The 7,791-nt window shown below is 40.0% G+C and overlaps 2 long non-coding RNA genes across 3 annotated transcripts in view; both read left to right on the top strand.

Moving 5' to 3' along the window:
* LOC106524502 (uncharacterized) overlaps positions 1-4,569 on the top strand; it is a 25,614-nt gene extending 21,045 nt beyond the window's left edge. For both annotated transcript variants that reach the window (XR_001311011.1, XR_001311010.1), the window contains one exon: positions 4,486-4,569. This is a non-coding gene — a long non-coding RNA (uncharacterized LOC106524502). The remainder of the gene's footprint in view (positions 1-4,485) is intronic.
* On the top strand, positions 2,801-3,558 carry LOC106524501 (uncharacterized). The gene is made up of 2 exons (XR_001311009.1): positions 2,801-3,413; positions 3,488-3,558. It is a non-coding gene; the product is annotated as an uncharacterized LOC106524501 (long non-coding RNA).
* Positions 4,570-7,791: the final 3,222 nt, after the last annotated feature.

Raw genomic sequence — 7,791 nt, 5'->3', positions numbered from 1 at the left:
GTGTGTGTGTGTGTGTGTGTGTGTGTGTGTGCAGCTTTCTATCTATAATGTGGTCAATACCATTCAGCTCCACACGGCTCCAAGTCTTCTGGGGTGTCCTCATGCTTTTAAAATGCTTGAAGCTCTGAAAAGGGAAGAAAAAAGAAGGATAAAAAAAGAGAGCGATGGTTATAAAACAAACTTTAAAAGCAGAAGAGAACCCCCCCCCCCCCCCCATTCAAAGGGAGAACACTTCATTTGTTCTTGCAGACCTCTTCAGATTTTGGTTTTCATAACAATTGCCGGCTTCTGTGAGCGTTTTAGGCTTGTGAAGTTTAAAAACAGGGACCAATGTAGCTCCAATGCAATAGCGAAAAGTGGGAATTATCTTGAATTATAAATAAATAGCGAAGCAGAGGAGCACGCTGACGGAATATTGTCTTTGAACACCAACAAACATTTGTTTCCATGGGATGATAAAAAAGACTGACTGCTCCACATTTTCCTTAAATGTGTGAAGCTGCCGTATTAGATTCTTCTTTACTTTGTTTAAAACTTTAATAATAAAAAAAAGGTTGCTTTTGATCTCTTCTGCTGAGGGAAAAGTTCTTCTGGAATACTTGACAGCAGCCCCTCCAGAGGCTGGAAACCTTTATGGTTGGTAGTTGCACTCTGTGAATTAAGTTGAGTGCAAAACGAGCTGCTTTGTAAAGTTAACAACAAGCCAAAAAAAGGCATCTATTTTTTATACACGACTCTTCCAGCCAGCAAACTCCCATGATTCACTTGATAAGCAGCACATCAAGAGAAACAGGAGTACGCTGCATAAACAGAGCCACCCCGAGGATCTGGTAGTTTTTAGCAGAATTTCACATCGAGGCCAATCATGTTTGGTCTTTGTTTATTTAACAACCATTATTTTACATGTGCAAATTTTCTAAATAAACCAGATAATTACTATTTTATCCGTTATATGAAGGGCTGTGGGCCTAAAACTGTTGTGCTGCTGTTCATAGCTTGATATTTCGAAATAAATGAGCAATAGATGGAAATTAAATCACAAGGTTAAGTTAGATTCTCTCTGTTTTTTTTTTCTTTCAGGAAATAGTTAAAAGAAAAAAAATTTGCCCAAATTCTGCCTTTGGTTTTACATTGATGTTGGTAAAAAATACAAATGTAACACTTTACATGTTGCAGATACTGGTGGAGTTTTTAAGTGAACTGGTGACTGCTGGATATGGGCACCAGTGACCCTAGAAAAGGAATAAACAGGTATAGATAATGGAAGGACGGATGGTGTCTTTTCTGCTGGGTTTCGGCCGTGTGCATGACAACAGCTGCTGTTTTCTCTGACGCTGAAGCTTTTTGAATCCAGGTCTTAGAGTGGAGGGTTTTAGAGTCTCCAGGCATCTGGGTGAAATTGTGTGTGCCAGCTAGGGACCTGGCAGGGAAACTACAGTGTCAACGAGCATTATCGTGTCAACGTAGGGTTTTTTTTCTCCACAATCAGCGATGGAAAAATACTATCATTTCCAGAGATTGTTCACTTGCAAACAGGGCCTAAATTTAGGCGCCTTAGAGCTTCTTTAACCAAGAAACCCTCACAAACCTTTTGAAACATTAGGATGGTCCCTCGTGAATACCACTCAGAATTTGTTGTCGCAGCTCCGTGAAATAGTAGCTTTAGCTCTTGGATTGGGCCAACTCTGTAAATAGGTTTTATCTTCAGCCTTGGAGAAAATATTTACCCAAGATTTTTCCATCTTTAGTGCAGAAATACACTAAAGTAGAAAAGTTGACTGCAGACAGTGGAAACTTTATGGTTAGTTTTGTATCTTATTTTTAGCCTTTGTTTGACCTTTTTCTCCCCTCTCATTGCCATTCAAAGACTGCAGGTTTGATTGAAGGTAATGATATTCTCTTGCTTCCAGGAGGAAGGTGGTGCTAAGACCTCGTCGAGGCACCGTCAGCACAAACACTGTGCATGCTGATTCAAGCAGTGCTGTAAACTCCCTCGGCGCCCGGGTCTTCTTCGCGCTCTCCAAGGCTGGGACTTAATATAAAGCTGTTTATATAGCCAGTCAGCTAAAACCCTACCCAACTACAGGTCCCAGTGAAGTGCCAGCTGAATTACAACGATGGCACAGCATCCCGACTTCTGAACCTCCAACCTCTACAGTTTGTTTGTGGCTCTGCCAGCTCTCATCCATCAGTTCCCATTTCCCTCCTGTCAGCCTCTTTTTAAGTCTCCATCTGTCCATGTGTGTTTGTTTGTCTCTGTCTCCGGTGTCCGTTCTCTCTGCCTTCTGTATCTTTGTGCAAATATCCCTCAAAAACTTCAGCTTTGCCTGCTTTCTCTCCGTCGCCTGCCTCCATGTTTCCCTTGGTATGAGTCAAGAGTGACGAACAGTGGGTTTACCGCTGTTCGATCTCTCCTGGCAGGGCCGGCGAGCTGCGACAGATCGATGACAAAGCCTGTCAGTGCGGCTCACTGTTACTCAGGGCGAGATTGCATCTGAAAGCCCGTCGACCACGTGGTCGATGAATTAAAGAAGCGGTCGGCCAAGATTGATCAGAGCGGCAAACAACCATTGACATCTTCCTTTTTTATGAGAGGAAAGAGTGATTGTTGAGAGGTTATCGCTGCCTGGATGTAATTATGCTGATCTGCTTGATCTGATCTCATTTATTTAATTACTGTCACCTCCACACCTGAAAATCTGGAGAAATGACATCAAACTGATGCTGTTCTTTAAAGTTTTTCTCGATGTTACAAAAGCAACTTGAAGAGATTTGTTTTGTTCTGCTCTTTGTCTCCATTTTCTACTTCTTAATAATTTTATGATTCTGTCTCTGTCTGCCTGTTCTTGACCCAGTTCTTGCTCCTGTCTGCCTTGCCCTGCTCATTGCCTCTGCCCCTCCCGTCACAGAAACCCTAATCAACTGATTCATGTCACCTGTTCCTGCCAGTATTTATCCCAGTTCCAGCCTCCAGCCCATTGCCAGATTTTCATCAGCTCGTCTATGATCTTCCAGCGTTCTTGTTCCTTGTCCTGCTCTTGCCTCATGTCCCCGACCCTGCTCATGTCTCCTGGTTTAACGTCTCCTGCCTCAGCCCTTGTCGGATCCTGCCTGTCATCTGCTCTCACGGTAACGACCTTGTTTCTGTCTCTTGGATTATTGCCTCTCGCCTTTCCCCTGCACGGTACCTCGCCACATCGGACTACCTGGATCTCGACCACGGAACGCATCTCTGGACCAACGGCTCAGCCTGCCCCCTCAAACCTGGTAACAATCTCTGACCACCCGTGTATGACCCTGGATTTGTTGTTGACATTGAGTAAACCCCACAGCAGCATTACCTCCACTAACAACACCACCCGGAACCAAAACACCGTGGCTGTTTCAACCCGGACCCAGTCCCTCCTGAGAAGGTTGGTGTATTATATTATTTTCTTTAATAATATAATCTTGTTGTGCCAACCTAACTTCCCATCTCTGTGTGCAGACCTGCTGCTGCCGGAATCCCGTTCTCGACCTCCAATTGCAAATTCTAACAATAAACTTGTTAAACCTTTATCTGTGTTCGGAACTAATTCAGAGCTCACTCACCCGATCATAACAATAATGGTCGGGTCTTGGAGGCTTTATGGACAAAACGTCCATGAATTTTTGGGGGATATGTTTAGTACAGCTTTGACAACGTATACATGAATTTAAAATATACTTAGCACAAAAGTGGGTGCAAAGTGGGGGGGCAAGGTGCGCAGCGCTGCGCTGCGGCTTCTGAATAAATGAAAATGATTTAACACAGTAGTTTATACTTTTAGCAGCTCTTTTTTATTCCACAGCTGACCTGCTAAAAATGACTGATTTTCTTTTCTGGATCTCTGACAGACGGACTTCAATCTCTGAACTCGTAAAGTTTTTCTTTTAGTTTTCACTGTCATTTTCATGAATGGACACTTCCTTGTATCTGAGGCAGGAATCATAGCCTTATATGGTGTTTTTGGGGTGGTAATTATGCTAAACTCCTCTCGCGTGCACGAGCAGCTGGATACGAACAGGTGGAATTTATGCAGCTCATTTACACACTTTTCCTGAAGATAGAAGAGTTTGTTGAATCTAACGTGACATGTTCGTACGAACCCTTTGTACGAACAAAAGTAAGAGAAATTTAGGATAAGAATACGAACATGTTCTTGCATGAGGCCCATTGCTTCTTGGCAATAAATCTTATACCATACAAAAGCCTCCTAATTTTCCTTTTAAATGTTGCCACATTTGTAAGGAACTTGTGGGATAAACAGTAGAGCTTTGTATGTGGGTTGCACACATAAAAAAAGCCAAATCTTTTCTTAAAAACAGCTTATTTTGCTGTTGCTATTGACACTTGTTTTTCAGATTAATAACATGACAAAATATATTTCTCCAGCTTGAATATTTTGTCTGTTTGATTTTATGTCATATTGACCTTCTGATAGTTTCCTGTGTCCCTTCTTCCAGCTCCACACACCTGTGTTTCATCAGCAATCACTTCATCTTCTACATTTACCTCCTGGGTTTCTGCAAATTCCGGGTCAAATCTTCTGTTGATCCAGTCAGCTGACTGAATTTAAAACCTTTGAGGTAGGTGATAATGGGTGAGAATTTGCGCTTAGTTTTATTAAATAACAAAGAATTCATCCTGTATAAGTCAAACAACCTTTGGCTAAGGCTCTAAGAGGCTCTAAGAGGTTCTAAAAAGCTTTAAGTAGTTCAAGGTCTTTCATGGTTTAACCAATTCTCTAAATTTTCATTGCTGTGTATAAATCTTTGTATTCGTATCATGATTTTTTTACGAGTGAAAATTAAAATTTTAAAACCGAAGCAGAACCGTTCCACTGCAGAAAGTCTCCATTGGGTTTCTTTTCTCCCCGATCTGTGGTCTTTCTGGGACCTACCGCCGACTTTAAATACCATAAATGCTGAAATGTTTATAGCACAGCTGCAAAGATCTGCTACAGCAACATGAAAAGAAAAATTCAACCCCCCTAGTCAGGCTCATTTTCACTCAAACTAAATTGGAAATCACATGAAGTGTTTAAAATATGCAGTTTAAACAGTATAAATTGAGCTACTGCTGATTTAAATCAGTCGCAGCAGTTAAAAAAAAGGAAACACATATGCAGAAAATTTATTCGATCGCTTAATTAAAAACCACACTGACCCTTCAGATGATGCACTCCTCCTTGCTTGTCTGTTCTGACCAGCAGGAGGTTCTGACCCAGAATATAAACTGACACAATGAGCTCAAAAATTAAACAAAAGTCTGACTTGGCAGCCAACTAAACAAAACAGAAAACAACATTCTGGGTCACTTTTGCCTGCAGTGTGAACGTACTGGGAGACAAACACAAAGAAAATACAGAAAATAAAAATTAAATACTGATCCTGACACTGTCACACTCATTTTCTCACATGTAGTCTCCCACCCTGTTAATTGTTTACTTTACATCATCATTCCCCCCACCCTCTGTAACAGTGTCGTTATGCAGAGAGCAGAGAGCTCCACAAACAAAATCATAATCTGTACCACCCCTACAGATGGCTGAATACAAGTCCCTGTCAGTTTATAGCTATGTGGTGTAGCTTTCTATTTTACTGCCTCACTCATTCAAACAGCAGTAGCAGCAAAGAGAATAAAATGAATTCTCTTTCTATGCGGAGCTGCTTTAGACTCGATCAGTTTGCTGGTGCAGAAAGAAGCAGCAAGCTGTGCTCCAGCTCAGGGATCCACTTAGGCACCACTTCAGATCAGGTCAGCTGAAAAGAGAATGTGCCCGAGAGTTATTAATAAATGTTTCCATTAGGTTTGTCAGTGTCCCGCTGCGTAAAGGTTGGTTTCAGATTATTAATGACAGCACGGAAGGATGCATGACTGAGGAGAACCTGCAGTGGAACCTGATGAAAGTAGATCTAAATGCATGTTGCTGGTTGCCTGGCTTGTTAGCGTTGGCAACAAAGATCTCATACATACCAAGCTTGGTCATCCATTAAAGGGATCCATGATTAGTTGTAACATTAGACTTTATTTGATAAACATATATTTTAACTGTAAAATAAAGACTGTAAAAATACTGTAGGTTGTTTAGTTTTGTAAATTTTTAAAACAAGATTTTAACACGGACGGAACTATTTTATTTATACACAAAGCATTCTGGGTAAATGATGACATGGATAGGTCCTCGATGTGAGCGAGATATATCCACCCTAAGGTTAATCTTGGACAATATCTGACAATCAACTCTTTTAAATGAAAAAGGGCTACAACTAATGAGTATTTTAATAATCAATTAATCTGTCGATTATTTTTTCGATTAACCGATTAATCAGCCAAATCATTACAATGCTTAATTACATTAATATGAGTAGATAAAAATTTATTTCATTCCTGTATAAATTAGGGATGCAAGTTATTGATTAATGAATTAATCTGAAGTTGATTTAGCTTATAGAATGACTAATAATTAATTGATAAGCAGCCATTTTCTTAAAAACTGGAGTTTTCTGTTATCAAGAGGGTCTTTCCATAAAATTAAGGATTTTTTTATAATCTCCTATATTAAAAAACAGAAGCACATAATAACTATTTTAACAATTTATTTTGCCAGTTGTATTAAATACCGACTGAAAAAAATGTGTATTTCTCATACATGAAACATAACAGAAATTTAATAGGTTGCTGAATGAGGAAAATAGATTAAAATAATAAAATATGATTTTTAGATGTAAAACTACGTTGTGTTTTTTGAGTCACTGAACCTTCATCTCAGAGATCCATCATTTTGTTCTCTTAGTTCTGTTTTGCAGACCAGAGTTTAAGGTGTTCTATTTTTTTAAACCACTCTGCAGGTAGTCACTTTGTTGCCTGGTAACCACACTAAAATTTCTGAATGTTATGATGCCAGCTGTTACTGAAGAAATGCAACGATGTGCAAAAATTTTAAACCATCTCTGATTCCTTTATTCTTTGCTTCCAAGGAGACAAACTCTTTTTATCATTTTTTAAAGAGGTTGTGCTGAACACCTCACCAGGTTTTCTGGAGGTCTTTTAATTAATTTATTTATTTATTGTTACTTTGCTCTGAGTATGTGCATTGAATGACAAAGGCACAACCATGCCAAGTTGTAGCTCAATATCTGTCTAATTTAGCTGCGGTGGCCTTTTTGAATCCAGTTGACTCCAGAAGAATGTCATTGTAAATGTAGCCAGTACTTTCCGCACGAGATATTTTGCTAACAAACAGACAAAGGGAGTGTGATCCTCACATATTTGGTATTGTTACCGTCAAGTGTTTTCCTTTACCTGCATTTGTCAAACTAATCTAATCACCTGCTGGCTAATGTTTTGTATCAAACACAGGCACATCGTTTGTCATTTAGTTCATTTCAGGTCTCACAGGGAAAGTCGATACAAACATTTTCCCAAATGTCAAACTGGTTCTTCTTCTTCTATTACAGATGGCTCTCACTGACAGGATTTACAGCCGGAAGGCTGCGATTAAACTTAATTTACAAATCCAGCTGATCTCTCAGAGAGATGACTCTAAATCTTCTGAGACTTCAGTCAGCAGTTATGTGTTGCAGCTTGAAGACATCAGTCGACGAATGGAGTAGTTTTTATCCAAACATTTATTTTCTTTTAGCTCCACACAGAATATAAACTGGCTCCACACACTCACGGTGCTTCTGCTGCGGTCAGAGTCCGGGTGTAAAGTAACGTTCAAGAGACGCCCGTTTCAGAACCTTTCCACATGGTGCATTCAGTGA

This window comes from Austrofundulus limnaeus, unplaced genomic scaffold (genome assembly GCF_001266775.1).
Source record: "Austrofundulus limnaeus strain Quisiro unplaced genomic scaffold, Austrofundulus_limnaeus-1.0 Scaffold190, whole genome shotgun sequence".
In the NCBI taxonomy this organism is placed as follows: Eukaryota; Metazoa; Chordata; class Actinopteri; order Cyprinodontiformes; family Rivulidae; genus Austrofundulus; species Austrofundulus limnaeus.
The sequence above is the reverse complement of the archived record's forward strand: the minus strand, read 5'-3'. Positions and strand labels throughout refer to the sequence as shown.